Here is a 17200-nt window from a genome sequence, read left to right on the forward strand (position 1 = left end):
ATTTACGATCTCCCATCCAAACGTCAAGATTCTTCTCGAAGAGGGTCATTGAGGGGCTCTGTCTGACATGGATTGGGATTTTGTTCCAGAGTGAGGGGAGCCTCTGGGATATGTATCTGTCCCTCCAGCATGTTCTATTTATTTCTGTGCTGAGGTTTAAGTCACTGGATCGTGTAGTTCTGATGGATTTGGATTTCTTGAGGTGGAGCATGTCCATTAATTCTGGGTTGGACATGGCTTTATACGTCAGGCACAGATCGTCTCTGAGTAGGCGGTAAGCAACTGAGTAGAGCTGGAGTTTCTTTAGCCTAACTGCATAGGGCATCTGTTTGAGTCCCTTGATCCTCTTGGTGAGGTACTTTTGGGGTCTTTCTAGTTGTAGCAGGTGTCGGGTAAGGTACATCCCAAATGGGGCATTGTATTCAATTATGGGCCTGATGAGTGATGAGTAGAGGGGCACAATGACCTCTCATGATCTAGATGTGAACCCCTTCGTGATAAGGCTGGCTATATAGAATGTCTTTCTAACCACTTTGGCAATGTGATTGTCAAAGGAGAGATTGCAATCTACTTGGGTCCCCAAATCCCTAATCACTTCTTCCGTACTTAATGGATTACCACCTATGTGGTAATTTGTGGGCACTTTGTTTTTCCCAAAGGGGATGACTATGCACTTTTTGGCATTTAGCTTTAGGCCATGGCTCTGGCACCAGTTATCCATCTCTGTGAGGCCTTTTTGGAGGATGCATGTGTCAGCCGGCGAGTCGATTATGGCCCCCAGTTTGCAGTCATCTGCAAACTTTGTCAGCCATAGTCCTCCTGTGTTAACCTGTACCTCAGATAAATATATACCAAACAAGAGAGGTCCCAGGACTGAGCTTTGTGGGATGCCACTTGTAACGGGTTTAGAGTCTGACATGGCACCTGCAATTCTGACCAAGTGGGTTCCATCCCTAAGCCAGTTTGCAACCCATCTTGTGACATAGGGGTTGATATTTAAGCTGGTGAGCTTATTTATGATGCCCGAGTGGGGTATTGTGTCGAAGGCCTTTGCAAGGTCAAGGTATGCTGTGTGGACTACCTTCCCTTCGTCTATGGCCTTGGTGACTGTTTCAAAGAAATTGACCAGGTTCAAGAGGCAAGATCTGCCCTTAACAAAGCCGAATTGGGTAGGATCCAGTGTTTGGAGGTTCCCAATGTCTTTGTTTATGAGTTCCATGATGATACGCTCTATAGCTTTGCAGACTAGGCTAGTTAGGCTTATAGGGCGATAGTTTCCGGGGTCCGTTGTGGCACCACCTTTATGGAGTGGGACCACTGTTGCTGTACGCCATTCTTTGGGTACATATCCTGTTGTAAGGCTGAGACTGAACAGTGATTTTAAGTGAGGGTTCAGTTCTTCTTGGAGCTCATGTAAAATGCAGCCCGGGACACCGTCCGGTCCCATTGATGCTGTGTTTTTTGCTTTGGAGAGGGCAGCTCTCACCTGTGCATCTGTGATGTCAGGGAGGCTACACTCTGTTGGGATAGTCATTTGCTCATTTTGGGGGGGGGGAGTTTGCATTGAACCTGTCTGCCAGGATGTTGGCAATGTCTGTGGGTTCAGTGTATTTTTTGTCATTTTGCACTAACTCAGAGCATATCTGGGAGTTTCCACCCAGGTTTCTGACATAACTAAAGAAAGGCTTGTGATTATCTTTAGCTTCTTGTGCAATTTTTCTTTCGAAGCTAGCCTTAGATGATTTTATGAGGGATCGTAGTTTCTTGCTAGTACTGATCAGAGTTGCCTTACCTTTCAGGGATTTTGCTCTATCATGTAGTAGCTTCCTCCTTCTGTTGTACAGCTTATTTATGGCTGGTGTCCACCAGACAGGTCTCCTGCCTTTGGAGGAGTGTGTCTTGGTTTTATTTGGGATAGCATGATCCATGCATTCCTGTAGGTATCCACAGAATGCGTTTGTAAAAGATTCTGCGGTTTGGGCCGTATTTTCCACTGGCCCTGGGGCTTTGAAGGATTCCACCTAGGTTTTGAGAAGTGGGAAGTTTGCTTTTGAGAAGTTTATGACCGTGGTTTCCTTTGCTGGGGGTGGGATGGGATATGGATGTCCATAGTGATTAATTTATGGTCAGATCTTGCCAATGAGGGGTATACCTCTGGTATGGAACATAGAGTCCCCATGTTGGTGATGATCAGGTCCAATATGTTTTCCCCTCTTGTGGGAGTGGTGACCAGTTGTTCCATAGCATTTGAGTTTATAAATTCTAGGAACCATTGGGCTAGGGTGTTGGGGCTTTAGTAGTGCTCCCAGTCTATGTTTGGGTAGTTAAAGTCACCCAATATAATGGTGTTTGGAGAGACCTTCATATTCTCCAGTGTCTTCAGGAAAGCCGAGTGGGGTTCCTGAGTTTGGGAGGGTGGTCTGTAGCAGGCTGCAAACTGGAAGGCAGTTTTGCCCACTGTTAGTTGCAATGTGTTGGAAGTGCATCCATATGAAAAGCTGTCATGGCTTAGTGGTTTAGTACTGTGATTATGGTGCACAGTATCCTGGGTTTGACGCCTGTCATTGCTTTTTATTTTACTAATGGCCAGACCAGCTAGGAGGTGTGGCTGTGTTTAGCCGACTTTGCTCAACTTTGCCCAGTGTTGCTCGACGTTGCTCTACGTTGCCCAACGTTGTGCTAGTTAGCGAGGTGCGCAGCTCCGCGCAAACATGTTTTGTTTGCGCTAGTTGGTGTGATGCACAGCTCCGCGCAAAGCCATTGCGCTAGTTAAAGCAGTGCTAAGCTATGAGCATTTATACTTAACCATGCTTAATACAAGTAAACTTTGCTTAGCAGTGCTTCACATTGCTTAAGATACATTACTTATGCATTTATCAGTATGCATGACCATTTCACCTTCTTATATATATATATAAAATATCGTTCACTACTACATAGGCCATTTCAATGCATTTTGCTAATATTTAAAAGGTAAATGTCAGGAATTATTTTTATGTACAGATTTCCTACAGAAAATGGAAAGGGGAGTGGTGGGACTCGAACCGGGAATGCCTCTTCTTTGTGCGAAGGCTCTACCACTACACTATTGCTATTTGGCTTAATTTGCATATAAGCAGTTTATTATCCTCTTCGATGTCTAAACTGCCAACTGTAGCTAAGCAATGGGCAAACCCTTGCACACTCGCGCAAATACGGGCAGCTATATCGGGAATAATAAAACAAAAAAAAAGTTTTACATTTTATTATATTTGTACAGGGTTTAGAATGTGGGGGAGTGTAGTGTTGGGGATATACACATTTGAGCAGACTCGCTCATGTCTGGTGACATTTGCAGTTTAGGCAGTTGCAGGGGCGTGGATATTTGGACTGCTCGGTAGTCTGACACTCCCCCTGCACTCGTGCATGCTCCGTGTTAGCCTTAGAGATGAGTCAGCGTGCCCTCATGAATATGCATGACGCGCTGACATCATACTCTTAGGCTGCAGTTTCCATGTAAGACTTATTTAGTCTTACACGGAGGATTACTGAATCCTGGCCAATGTCAGTTCAAAGTAGAGCTTTTTATACTAAAACTAGGTCTGAAGACATCTAGGTAAGAAAAGAGAGCCCTAATAAACTGTAAATATGTCTGCAGTTAAGGATATGCAACTTTTTCTATTATTTCACTTAGTATAAGTAGTTTTGCTATGAATCAGAGATGCTTGGTATAGTTACATTAGGTATTTTTATTAGGTATTTTTGGAAGGGGGTTAATGATGGAAATTTTCCATTTGGAAAGGGTTTTGTCTAGTTGCAATGAAATATTGTACATGAAAGTGAGAGGTTTGGATATGTAAGGATATATAAGGAAAATTTGAGAGTAGACACTGTTAACTGGTTGGTAGTTTTATAATATGATTGCCAATTTGGTTTTCTGAAATAGTTTTGAAGAGGAAGTTGATGAAGGGAGGTATGAGTTGAGATTTTATGGTAGGTGATTATTAAACAGAATTGTTAAAGTGAGTAGCGTAACTCAGATAATCTTTTATATTATTTGTGGTAGGGGTATTTGAATGTGTGGGATATGAAGGATTGTTTTTCAAAGTCCTTCTAGGGTTTTTAGATTACATTGGTTTTACACTGGTAACACTGTATCACATTTACTCTCACATATAACTAATGTTAGCTATGACTGACTGCTTGATTTTTCTCATGATATAATCAGTATGGCTCTATCACAAAAGTAGGTACTTTCCAGCCCAGCTATCTGGAATTCTGTAACTGATTATATGTCATTTGTGAATATCAATATGATTCATATAAGATGTTTGTGTTACAAATATATTAGAGCTCTATGTCATATAAGATGGTTTCTATAGATGTGTGCTGAAGAGGTATTTTACAAAGTGCTGTTAGAAATGTATCCACAGTGTACCTTATTGGAATAGAACAGAAATGTACATATATTATTGTAATGTTTAGGTGTATATATTTTAACAGGAGAAACTGCAATATAGAAGGTTAACCTGCAAAACTTCAGAAAAATAGCTGAAATTAAATTACTTTATGGCAGCAAGGAAACACAATGTCTAAAACTAGGGAACTTTCTGTATTGTCTTGCAAGTGTTTTATTATTTTATAACTTCCAGCAAGCACCAAGATCTGAGGTAAAGGCCTTATGTATGTATTTTCACAGGTAGATGCTAAATACTGGCAGATTCCAGCAATGGGGGTTTTACCGGGGATAGAATCAGATGACAAGAAATAATATCATTCTGCAAGCTATCCCAGCAGTAATATTTGAGATATTAATTTAAGAACTCTCTAAGAGAGACTCTGCATTCTGTATTCTGTCTTGGACCCGACAAGATCCATTCACCACACATCGGCCTTGCTGCTCTAATTAAGTATATGTACTAGGGTATAGTAATTCTCTTAGATATAGTCAGGACTACAGCAAAGCTTAATTTAGATGTTTTTCTTTATTTATTTGAGACTGTCCTGCAATGTTGTTTTAAATATTTCCTGTGATTCTGAACTCTTATGTTACTGTGTGTGTGTGTGTGTGTGTGTGTGTGTGTGTGTGTGTGTGTGTGTGTATGTGTGTGTGTGTGTGTGTGTGTGTGTGTATATATGTGTATGTATATATATATATATATATATATATATATATATATATATAAATATATATATATATATATATATATATATATATATATATATAAACTCCAAACACACATACGTGAAAGCGCTTAACATCGAAAAGTGCTTCCATGTATGAGTAGTTCAAAAAAAATCTATGTTTCTGCAGGGGGGCTTCACCCCCCTGCACCCCCCACACACACCCTACTTTAATATTCTCACTCCGAGATTGCACTACAGTGGGGAAAAGGGAATTTTCCCTTACTCGCACTGCAGTCCGACAGGCACACATACACGGAAGCGCTTGTCGATGTTAAGCGCTTTGGTGTATGTGTGTTCGGTGTTTTGTGATTCGGACATATGCTAGTCGAGCATGTGTCCAGATCCCATATATATAAAAAATATATATATATATATATATATATATATAGTATGGTCTTGTTCTTTTATTATTTATTATTAAATATATTTTAAACCTTTCATTGTGTCTGATCTTTGTGAGATATATTTAAGTTCTGAGAGTACTTGCATATTTATTTGATGACACTGTGTAGGCCATTCCTAATAGCCTTGCTCTTGGTCAAACTACCATTTGTATTAACAGTAAGATTACAAAGTAAGATTGGACACCCTTTGTTAAGGCCTTAAAGCAGCTGATAAGTTGGCTGGTGGCAGTAATAACTACCTTATAGTCTGGGTAGAAGGGGGCATAGCTAATAAACCTGTGCCAGCCTTTCTCAGGTGTGTGTGTGTGTGTGTGTGTGTGTGTGTGTGTGTGTGTGTGTGTGTGTAAGTCAAACCTCATAAGAGTGTGTGTGTGCCAATTACTTGGGCATGGACACAAAGCACTGTTTGGACAGAGAGGGTTCTGGAGGTCTTGGCTTGGCCACTCAGCTGAGATCTCAACTCTATAGCTGTGCCAGTGAGGAGTCTTATTGGGGATCTGGAGAAAGAGGGAGAAACCAGCCCTGGACTGACTATGGTTTCTGTGTGCTCTTAAGGGAAATTGCACTTGATGCAGAGAGCTGCATCTGGAAATAATGTGCATGTACCTGTCATCCTCGCAATGTATGTCTCCCACTGGTTCTAGTGGGGAGGACTGAGGCTCCTTGATTATTGGCTAGTGGTGGGGCATCACAGACTCAATCATGCTAGAGACCATACTGTCTCTACCTTTTACATCCTGCTCTGTTAATTTGGTTTAGTTTGTAGACAATTCTTCCTGCTAGTTTTCATCAAGACCCATATGCTGGCTTCGCAGCTTTGTTGGGCAATGACATGAGCTTATTTCAGTAAACTTGTCACTCATCTCTTTTGTTTATCACTGATGTACCTATGATTTAGGTATCCCTTCAGTGCCACCTTTTAACATTTTAGTTTAATTCCCATTACTGATTTTGCAGAAAAAAAGTTTCTGTACAATTTGGTGCAGGAGCTGGTGGGAGGGGGGGGTTCTTTTACTCTCTCTACTGCCCACCAATTGTCCAGTTGTTGACTCATCAGCATTGTTGATGCCTTTTTAGGTGTCCCAAATGCAAAGATATTTGAGCCTTTTTACCACATATAATAAAGCAGGAAACTATAAGCAGCAACTTGTACCCAGCAACTTGTACCATTTATTCTGAATTCTCACGATTTCATCTTTCCTGCAGTTAAAGTCAACCTTTAATTCTGTAGTAAGTGTATGGGGTAGCCTTTCATTAATAAAGGTGAATTTAATTGTGCTTTGCTCAGCACCATTTCTTTGTCTTTATAGTTTAAGAATTGGCATATTAGAGGTTTATGTGGTTGTTGCTTTAGTGACACCCTACATGTTATACTCTTTCACTCTATCAGTAGGTTCTTATGTATGAACCTGGCTATAACCATGTTATTTTTGACTCATTTTCACAGTACTCCATGTGTTACAAAGGATTTCCCTGACAGTTGTACCAAATGAATAGTGCTGCAATGGTGCAATGTACAAACCATGTAAACATAGCATAGTATGCTAATATACAAAATGCTTTATAAATGGCATCTACAGTACATTTTATAAGTATGGGGCACAGATGTATTGAATATTTTTATTGCCTAACATAATTTTTCATACAGTAAATAAAAGGCTGTTGCATGAAAAATATCTGTAAAAACATTTGGGATAAAAAATGGATAAAAAGCAGATTTCATGAATATTTCTTTATTGCCTGATTTAATTATTAATACAGCAAATAGAGGGAAAATGCATGAGAAACATCTGTAAAAATAATAATAATAATAATAATAATATAATAATAATAGTAAGCAGTGAAAAGTATGGCCATAACGGTATGCATAATATATGTTCACAAGCAACTTAAGCATTTTCAGATACCATGAAAAAGTGCTTAAAGTAACATAGAAAATATAAGCTAATTTTCCTTTTGAAAAATTAAAGAGGTGTGCCAACATAAAGGATAATCACTGTTAACACAAAGATACATATGCACAAGTTGAAAAGCTAGATGCTGTCTGAGGCTGTAGAATGTCCTGTGTACTGAAAAGATGACCCAGAATGTATAATTTAAAGTGGAGCTGGGAGGGCATAGATCTGATTTTTGTTGTAATAGGTTCTCCTGAAACATCAGCTGGCAGACAAGAAGCAATTTTACCCATATTACTGTTTTCAACAATATTTCAAGGAGAAAACATTTTGAGGAATCTAGGTTGTGCAAGTTTGTTTTGCATCTTATGAAAGAGGGGGATTAGGGAAACACAGCAGCTTATCAGTGAAACAGCAAAGAGCTAAAACCTCCACATGCCTGGAATAGAGATCATGCAAGGTTATTACTGAGACTGAAACACAGTATTATAAAAGAGGTCAGTGTATGCTTGGCAAAAGGGATGATATATTAGTGATGGTGCTGCAACCATCTTGTATATAACAAATAAGATTACTGCTGATGCAGAATAACCTCTGGCCCAGACATAGTAAAGAGACGAGTAAACTATAAATGTCAATGAAATGTAAGGCAAACAATGCAGAAGCATTCCTGAAACTAACTAAAACTGAACTTCAATTTTATATTTGAAGTTTAATGACTATGTTCATATCCTGAGTGTGTTATAATATCATTATTTTAAGATGGTACTCTGAGGACAGAAAATGGGCTTCCCCTTATGTCTTATGTTGAGACAGCACATGACTTAATTCCTGGATGTAGATACAGTTATTTGTTTGAAACTTATACTGTACTTAGTGGTGATGAGTTTAAAATTAAACAATTTATTAATAAAACAGATACAGTTCCAACAGTAGAAGTTACTAGTGAAGCAAGCTAGTATATAGTCATGTCAACTGAGGCTATTTAGGCATTTTCTTTCATTCGGCCTTTAGGACTGATTTCTGCAACACTTATATGGTAGTTTACATATCAGAGAAAAACTCCAAAAGTCACAAAGCTTGCCAGTCTGAACATTAAATCCACTTGTTCTGTATGCTTTTCCTATTAATTCACTCCAGTCTGAACAGGGGACGCAGAAATGTAGTTTGAAACCCATGTATCTGAAGACAAGCTTTTGTTTGAACAGTAACTGTGTCCAGAACAACAGCCAAGCTTCAAAGGATTTAGTGAATGAGTTTTGAATTTGAAAAATGCAGGAATGTAGACAGTACATTTAGTCATAAATACTAGATTACTTTTGAGCTGAGACTTCGGCCAATATTCATAGTCCCCCAGCTCCGTATGTTCATAGCAGTAATCTACAAAGACAGGCATTACTTCCCTTTGCAAATAAATCAGGCTGACTACTGAAATGCAGAGGTATTTTAGTAAACACATGTGCCTCTGGCAAAACAGTAGTGTGGTCAAGGCATAAGCATTTGGGGCTGAACTATTACATGTCTTCTTCTTTCGGCTTTTCCCAGTTAGGGGTTGCCACAGCGGATCACCTGTCTGCTCATGATTGGCAGTGGAGTTTTACAGTGTCGAGTTGCCAGCCCGGTGCCCAACCTTCCACAGAAGGCACACACATGCACACACTCATGCCTAGGGCCAATTTAGAGTGTCCAATCCACCTACAGCATGTCTTTGGGATGTAGGAGGAAACCGGAGCACCCGGAGGAAACCCACACGACCACAGGGAGGACATGCAGACTCCGCACAGAAGGCAACCCAGCTGAGAATCGAACCGGAGAACCTCTTGCTGTGAGGCGGCAACGCTAACCGCTGCACCAAGCAGTATTACACATTTGTGTATCACTGCAGTCACAGAGATAAACATAAAATAGCCTCATTTGCATACCAAAAGTGTAAAAGTACCCTGAACTTATGCTGGTTAGCACCAATTTACCAGGAGAATATGGGAGTTAGGCTGCAAATTAATTAGCTCAGTGGAATGGAAGAAATGAATATGTACTGCCATACTTTTAAAAAGAGGTACAATTACTCACTTTACTTCAAGAAATGTTTGTTTTATCATGTTTTAGTGCTTGTGCATACATGGTCAAATATTAAAGGGATCACTGGGGAAATTACTCAATTAAGTGTCAGTGGAGTGCTTGTGCACACATGAACAAACTACTGAAAGGACCACTAGGGTGGTATTATTCATTTTGGTGTCATTTCGGAGCTTGTGCATACATGGACAAACTACTGAAGGGATTGTTGGCGGAAAAGATTAATCTGGTGTCACTGGTGTGCTTGTGTATACATGGTCAAACTACTGAAGGGATGACTGGGAGAAATTGTTCACTTTGGTGTCAGTGAAAAGTTTAAGAATGCATGGACAAACTACTGAAGGGATCACTGGGGGAAACTATTCATAAGAGTGTCAGTGAAGTGCTTAAGTACAACTGGACAAATTACTGAAGTGATCAATGGGAAAATGGTGAAATTTTAGTGCTTGTGCATACATGATTAAACTACTGAAGGGATCGGTGGAGAAACTGCTGTCATATAGTGCTTGTACGTACATGATTAAACTATTGAAGGGATCAGTGGAGAAATTTCATTTAAGTGCTTATGCATACATGGTTAAACTACTGAAGGAATCGATGCAGAAATGGTATAATTTTTCAGTGCTTGTGCATACATGGTTAAATTACTGAAGGTATCAGTGGAGAAATTGTCATTTAAGTGCTTGTCCATACATGGTTAAATGAGTGAGGGGATCAGTGGGGAAATTGCTGTCATATAGTGCTTATACATGCATGGTTAAACTACTGAAGGGTCACTAGGGGCAAGTTCATGGATTGCAAAGGAGAAATTAGAGGCAAAGCACTGCTTTTAACAATGGATGTATGTACTGGGTGGATATTGGACTATGAATCTCAAGAACACTTCATTAGCATTTACCTCTTTATACAATTTCTTATTTACATCTCATTATTCTTAAAGTAATGCGCATTAGCATAAATGGCCTTTATAAATCACTCTTAGCTATGGCCACTCAAAATCATCAGGGATACACCTACCACATTTGTGCAAATGACTATGAATACTGGCCATTGGATAAAACAGCCAACATTCTTCAGGTTCTAAGGAAAACCCTTTCATGACAATACATTATGGAAGGGTAGGTACATTTAGCTTAACAGATTACCAGTCAGATCTCTTATAAGAAGCTTTCTCTCTAGACCCCATGTGGTGGGTCAGTGTACATCATGGTAACCATTTCAATACACCTTCTTACCAAAATCTTTGAACAGTATTCAACTTTGTAGCACCCATGAATCTAGTCAACCAATATGTAAAGAATCACAATAATTCAGCTATCCTTATATCCTCAGGGAAGATCTTTTCCCCCTTTGCAATAAGGGACCATTAGGTCCCCCCAGAGCATCTTGGCCCATTCATTTCCTAGTAGGGAGGACCTCTTTCTCTTCAGATGTTAGGGCAAGAGCTATGTGGATAAGCCATCATCCCAGCACACAGCAAGGAGTTTGCTCTGTTGCTGGCATCCTAGTAAGAAGCTATTTTTTATTATTTTGGATTGGGCTAACCTTTGTGGGTGAGCTACTTATATCCCCACAGGGATCTACAGCACTTCCCCCATGTGATGGAATGTTCTTGCTACCACTCATTTAATAAGGAGAGCTACCACCACACTGTATCTTGGTGGACTGAAAGCCTACTCTCACAACACCTACTCTGCCTCACTCCTCCTCCTCTGAGGTTACATTAATAAGACATACATCTCATTCCACCCTACCCTCTCCCCACAGTGGGCTAGCCCATCCTCCCCTGCTTGCACCATCAAGTGTTCCAGCTGCTAATCTCTGTACCACAGGTACAGGAGGCACTAAGCAACCAGTTTGTACTTGTTATCTTCCCAAAGACCACTTTCAGCTTTTTAGTTTCTCTTAAATTCAGAATATGTGTATGTAGTTACAAATCTATACATTCAGAACAGGAATAAAGTCTGAGAGAGCTTCAAAGATCACAATTAAACTGTCCCTGGTTTTCACGTTTATTTTAGTTGTCATTTGTCGTCCAGGTTAGTCCCACTGCTTCATAACTTCTAGTGTCAGTGGCTCAACAAGTAGCACAATTGCCTTTATTAGTGGAAGATAAGAAGGCTATGAGTTCTATTCCCCCTCTAGGTGATTGGATGAATTTTCAAATTGCTAACACTCCTGTAGCATTAGGGGATGATGTCCTTCAGATGAAACATTAAACCAAGACCCCATCTGCTTAATTTACCGGTATTTCATATATTCCTTTGTCTTTGCCTTGCAACATGATAGTTTCTTTGCACCATCTATAGATCACTTTCTGGAAGCTGGTAGAGTGTCTCTGATGTCTTGTTCTTTGCTACCACAACTCCTCTATTGACCTCTTTGTTAGCCAATGAGTATTCATTCTTAGCCTGGTCCATCTTTTCTATCTTCCACATTTTCCTGCATGCCTTCTTTCGTTTGATGACTTCCTGGGCTTCTGCATTCCACCACCAGCATTCCTTATGTACTTTATTTCCATACCTGGCTCAGCTGCATATCTGTTCTGTAGTTCTCACACAACCTGTCCTAAGGCATTGCCATTTTTCTTCAACTCCTCCTACTTTCTCTTCTTCTTTGTGAGGTGCAAGAGCCCTGAATAATTCCTCGAACTGTTGTGCTTCACCTTCAGTCAACTTCCAGGTCTTCAGCCTAGTCTCTGTTGGCAGAGCCTTCCCTGACCACTGCTTGCAGCTGATTGTGGCAACCAGAAGTTTATACTGTGGACCAATTGTTTCAGGGATGACTTTTGATTTTACCCCACTACCCTTTCCTTACTAGAAGAAAATCTGCCTGAGTTATATGTTGGCCACTCTTGTATGTGATTTTGTGACTGTCTGTCTTGCTGAACCATGTTTTGGTTATCATCAAGCCATTTGCCAGACAGAAGTCTAGAATGGCCTCCACTTCATTATTTCTGTATCCCCACCCTTGTGGACCCAGGCAGTCCACATATCCTGTTCACTCTGTCCCAATATGTGCATTCAGTTCACCCATTATCAACACCAATTCATGTTGTCCTGCTTTATCTAGTAGGTCCTGCAACTGCTGTCTGAATGCACTCTTTTCCTCACTATCACAACCCTGATCTGAGGAATAGGCTGAGAATATTAATAGTGTTCTGTCATTATACTGGAGTCTGATTGCCATGAGTCTGTCACTAATTCTGATGACATCCTTCACTGTTTTCTGAAGCCTTTCCCTCACTGCAATTCCCTCACCATTTCTAGCTTGTCATCTTATTGACTAGTAGACTCTGGATCCCAAGCTAACTAGCTTTGCTGCACTGCCCTTCCATCTTGTCTCCTGGATACACAGGGTGTCTAGTCTCCTCCATACCATCATGTCATCCACTTTCAAGCTCCATCCTGTCCGTAAACCTAGACTGAGGGTAGCAATTCTTAGTTCATGTCTGGCAGGTTCATTGGTTTTATATCCACCTTTCATTCAACAGAGCTATCCCAAGTAACTAGCCAGCCAGTAGCTTATTGACCCAGGCTACTGGACTTTATGGCGGGCACTAATTGGCCAATAGAGGCACATACACTCCTCCCACCATAAGTATGGGTCCCTGCCATAAGTTAGAGTAGGTCTGGTCCATAACCCACTTATCACTGGCAAATACCCATGCCGATTTGGTGGCATCAGTCAATTCCATCTTGAGTATCCCCTTAAAAGAGGCCACTGGCTTAATGGGACAAATCTGATCAACAAAGAATAAATAAATACAATCTTTGCTAGTGCTATAATCAGAGAAGGTTCATCTATGGGCACTTTTGTTATATTCCCTCTATACTAGCATGACTATATTTTTTCTGCATCTACTAAGCTTTTACCTACACATATACAAATACATTTTTTTATGTCACACACATACTGCAGCTCAAGCCACGAGAACCAAACTGGATGAAAATAACTTGCATAAGCAGCATGTCTATGAATTAATCTGGCATGTCACAAAATGCTACTGAAGGAAATGGAAGTCAGAGGTGAGTGATCCTGGATATCAAACAATGCAACTGCATTCAGGAGGTTGGAAGTGACGAACTTACACTTGAACAAGAAACATCTAATTTTATATGGAAGGGGGGACTGCTAAGTAATGACCATAAAACATGCATTATTGTATGGAATGCTGGGATCTCAGATGGATCAGGTGGTGGGAGAAAGGAAAGGAGAGTAATTCTAGACAATGGCTACCCTAATTTTTGTTCTAATGATTTGGTGATAGATGAAGTGCCATTAGATAATGAGCATGTATCCTTTTATTACAAGAGATAGGAAGGCTTCTTTCATTATAAGGAGTTGAAAGGCTTAGCATTAGACGCTGCATGTAAATGTATATTACACTGAGGTTATGGAGAGAGCTGTACATATGCTGCTTGTACAACACTATGTGTTTATAACACCACAACACATTCTGATCAGAACAAGTAGCAGAGGCTGTCACTCCGCCACCCCAGAAATGTATTAATACATTATCCCAAAGGTAACAAATATTACAAGATATGGTCCATGGCAGGTCTCGATTGTGTAGCACAAGCTGCTATGCCCAAACAAGTGTAAATAAAAGCTGCATGCATTATTGTTTAATTTTATTGTATTGGTTATCTTTTATTCTTCTTCCGTGTTAAACACACAGACATAAACATCTTGCCAGAAACTCATATTAAACACACAGCCAGAACATCAGAGAACGCAGCTAGAAAATATGTATCTTTGCGTGTTATAAAGCACACACACACACACACACACACACACACACACACACATACACAATATATATATATATATATATATATATATATATATATATATATATATATATTTGCAAGATCATAGATCTACGTGTAAAGAAACAATTTAGAGGGCATTATTGCTTGCATAGAGTTAACACATAGAAAAGTTATAGAAGAAAAACAGTGTCCTGCATTGGATAGGAAATTATACCCTTGCAACATTGAACAAAATAAAAAGTAAAAAATACGGGTCTGTATCACATCGTCGAATTTGTATAAGTTCGAATGATGTAATATTGAACCCAAAAGTCCGAAATGCAAAAATAGCGAAGCCACAGCACATCAATTTTTTTCCCAGGGAAAAAAATCGGTGGGCTGTTTTTGGGGCTTTGCTATTTCCTCCACTGTGATCTCAGAGTTGGTATATTTAAGTAGGGGGGTGTGAGAGGCACATTCCCCCACGTTTGGGGGTGTGGGGGGCAAAGCCCCTTACTTTAGTTTTAGTTTAAGATTTATTTTTTTTTTATTTTTTATTTTTTTTTTTTTTGTTAGGGAACAGCAATTTTTTTCCCTGGGAAAAAATCGCTGTTCTGTGTGTTCGTTATTGTGCGGTTTCGGACTTTTGCGTTCTATATTACATTGTTTGAACTTATACAAGTTCGACGATGTGATATAGACCCAAAAATACATGTGAGATTTAGTGGACAAAAAGTCAAATGCAAGACATAGTAATGTAGCCCCACAACTCTGAATAGGATAAAATGCATGTAAAACACTCTACAGTTTTACTTTTTCAGCCAGTAATATTTATACATTTCTGTCTGTCTAAATCCAGTGTTTTAGGACTATGTTTTAGTATTTATTGGTGGTATTTACTGTGATTGTAAATGATGATTTTGTAACCACTGCTGAGTGTGAAGATGCATTCTTTTTGAAGAGTTACTCCAGTTCTCCTTTCCACAAAGTACAATAACTTTGGAACTGATTATCTTAAGTTAGGGAGTGAAGGAATAAAGCCTTTGCATGTAGAGGTGTGGGGAATGGGGGGGGGGGCTTTTTCAGTCAGGGGGAACTCAGGATTTAAACTATATCTCAACCTTTTGATTTTTAACAAAGGTAATAATTAAAACCCTGATGTTCATGATTACAATATGAAGCCTTCTTTAGTAAATCTGAAATATCTTCATGTAATTTGCAAAGCTTTCAGGTCCTGATGTTAATTCACATACCTCACATAATATAGTGGCCATAGAATTTGATCAGGTATATAGAACAAGGTCATTTTCCATGAAAATGGGTTTGGCTAAACTTTTACATTTATTGTTGCTTGTCCTGTGTGGGTAGATTATTAGGATAGGATCACAAATGTTGTCTGTAGGGTGATCCCATTTTCAAGGTGGGTGATACCTACATTGTCAAATACTCTGAATTGTAGTTAAGAATCCCCACAGAGTATGTTCTCTCTTTACTCTTGTCTGTTTGCTCATTCCCCATCCTGTTGCTCTTAAGGTAATCATTTAGAAATGGGATGGTGCAGTTTCTCCCATAGGTATGATTTTTTAAAATGGTAGAGCTATAGAGATAGCAGCTAAGGCTGTTGGTATATCAAAGGGCATGGAAATTATACTGGAGATGATGGGTAATGGCCTTGATGATTATGGAATGCCAACTGCTCATTTTGCTGGCTTTGCTTTCTGGTTGGAACATAAGTGAATATGTCCCCTCATTCTCTGCTTGTTTTTGACACTGAGGCTCCGTCATCTTCATTAACACTAACAAGCAATTGTTTTTATGTGAGCAGTCTAGATAATGTCATTTAGCTCGAATGTATAGACTCTTAGTTCTGCAACATGTTGGAGTTGAGAGCAGTCTAGATAATGTAATGGAATGTAGAGACTCTTAGTTCTGGAACAAGTTGGAGCTGTGAGCAGTCTAGATAATGTCATTTAGCTGGAATGTATAGACTCTTAGTTCTGGAACATGGAGCTGTGAGCAGTCTAGATAATGTCAATTAGCTGGAATGTATAGACTCAGTTCTGGAACATGGAGTTGTGAGCAGTCTAGATAATGTCATTTAGCTGGAATGTAGAGACTCTTAGTTCTGGAACATGTTGGAGCTGTCAGTATTCTAGATAATGTCAGTTAGCTGGAATGTAGTGACTCAGTTTTGGAACATGTTGGAGTTCACTTTAGTATACTGACATGTGATTAGGATTCTTGTTTAGGGAGTTACTTTTGCTTCATTGTTTTTCACTGTGATTAGGATTGTTAGTGAAGATATACATATTCATAGAAATAGAATAATAAGAAACAAAGAGTTATGTAGCTCAGCAAGGAAAGCTAAGGAAGAAATGACTTCTTCTAGAAAGTGTCAACAGGAAATTGTGTAAAATAGAACTACTACCATATCACCCTCACTCACATATAGTACCTCACACTATTACAATAACCCATCACTGAATAAATAGCTCTTTGAAGAGCAGACTGTCAGCATCCTTTTCTTTTTCTTGGATAACTGAGTGAGTCTTTTCAGTGAAGATCAACAAAGTACTAAGTGATTAACATATGTCATGTTATCACTAAGTCAGATGCCTTATGGTACTCTATGTTAGTAAGTGAAGATTCAAAAGGGCTGAATTGTCCATGCAGAAGTAACTCGGTAGTATATATCAGCAGCAGTTATGATTGACCTGTATGGTTTCTTAAGGTACGTCTATTTCTTAGGTATTTTGGTAACAGATTAAATAAAATGTACATCAGAACTTAAACTGAATTTCTGTATTTTGCATGTTACTGCTCTCATTTCACTCAGCTTTACTCTGTGTTTTAGTTTTTGCTATAAACAGGTATAGAACTTACCTAATGATGTACAAAGCACATA

At 39.4% G+C, this 17200-nt stretch overlaps 1 protein-coding gene across 2 annotated transcripts in view; it reads left to right on the forward strand.

The window, feature by feature from the left end:
- FGD5 (FYVE, RhoGEF and PH domain containing 5) overlaps positions 1-17200 on the forward strand; it is a 1722626-nt gene that overhangs the window by 1328609 nt on the left and 376817 nt on the right. The gene's annotated exons all lie outside the window — the stretch shown is intronic.

This window comes from Protopterus annectens, chromosome 7.part1 (assembly GCF_019279795.1).
Source record: "Protopterus annectens isolate FY-2018-M chromosome 7.part1, PAN1.0, whole genome shotgun sequence".
Lineage (NCBI taxonomy): Eukaryota > Metazoa > Chordata > Ceratodontiformes > Protopteridae > Protopterus > Protopterus annectens.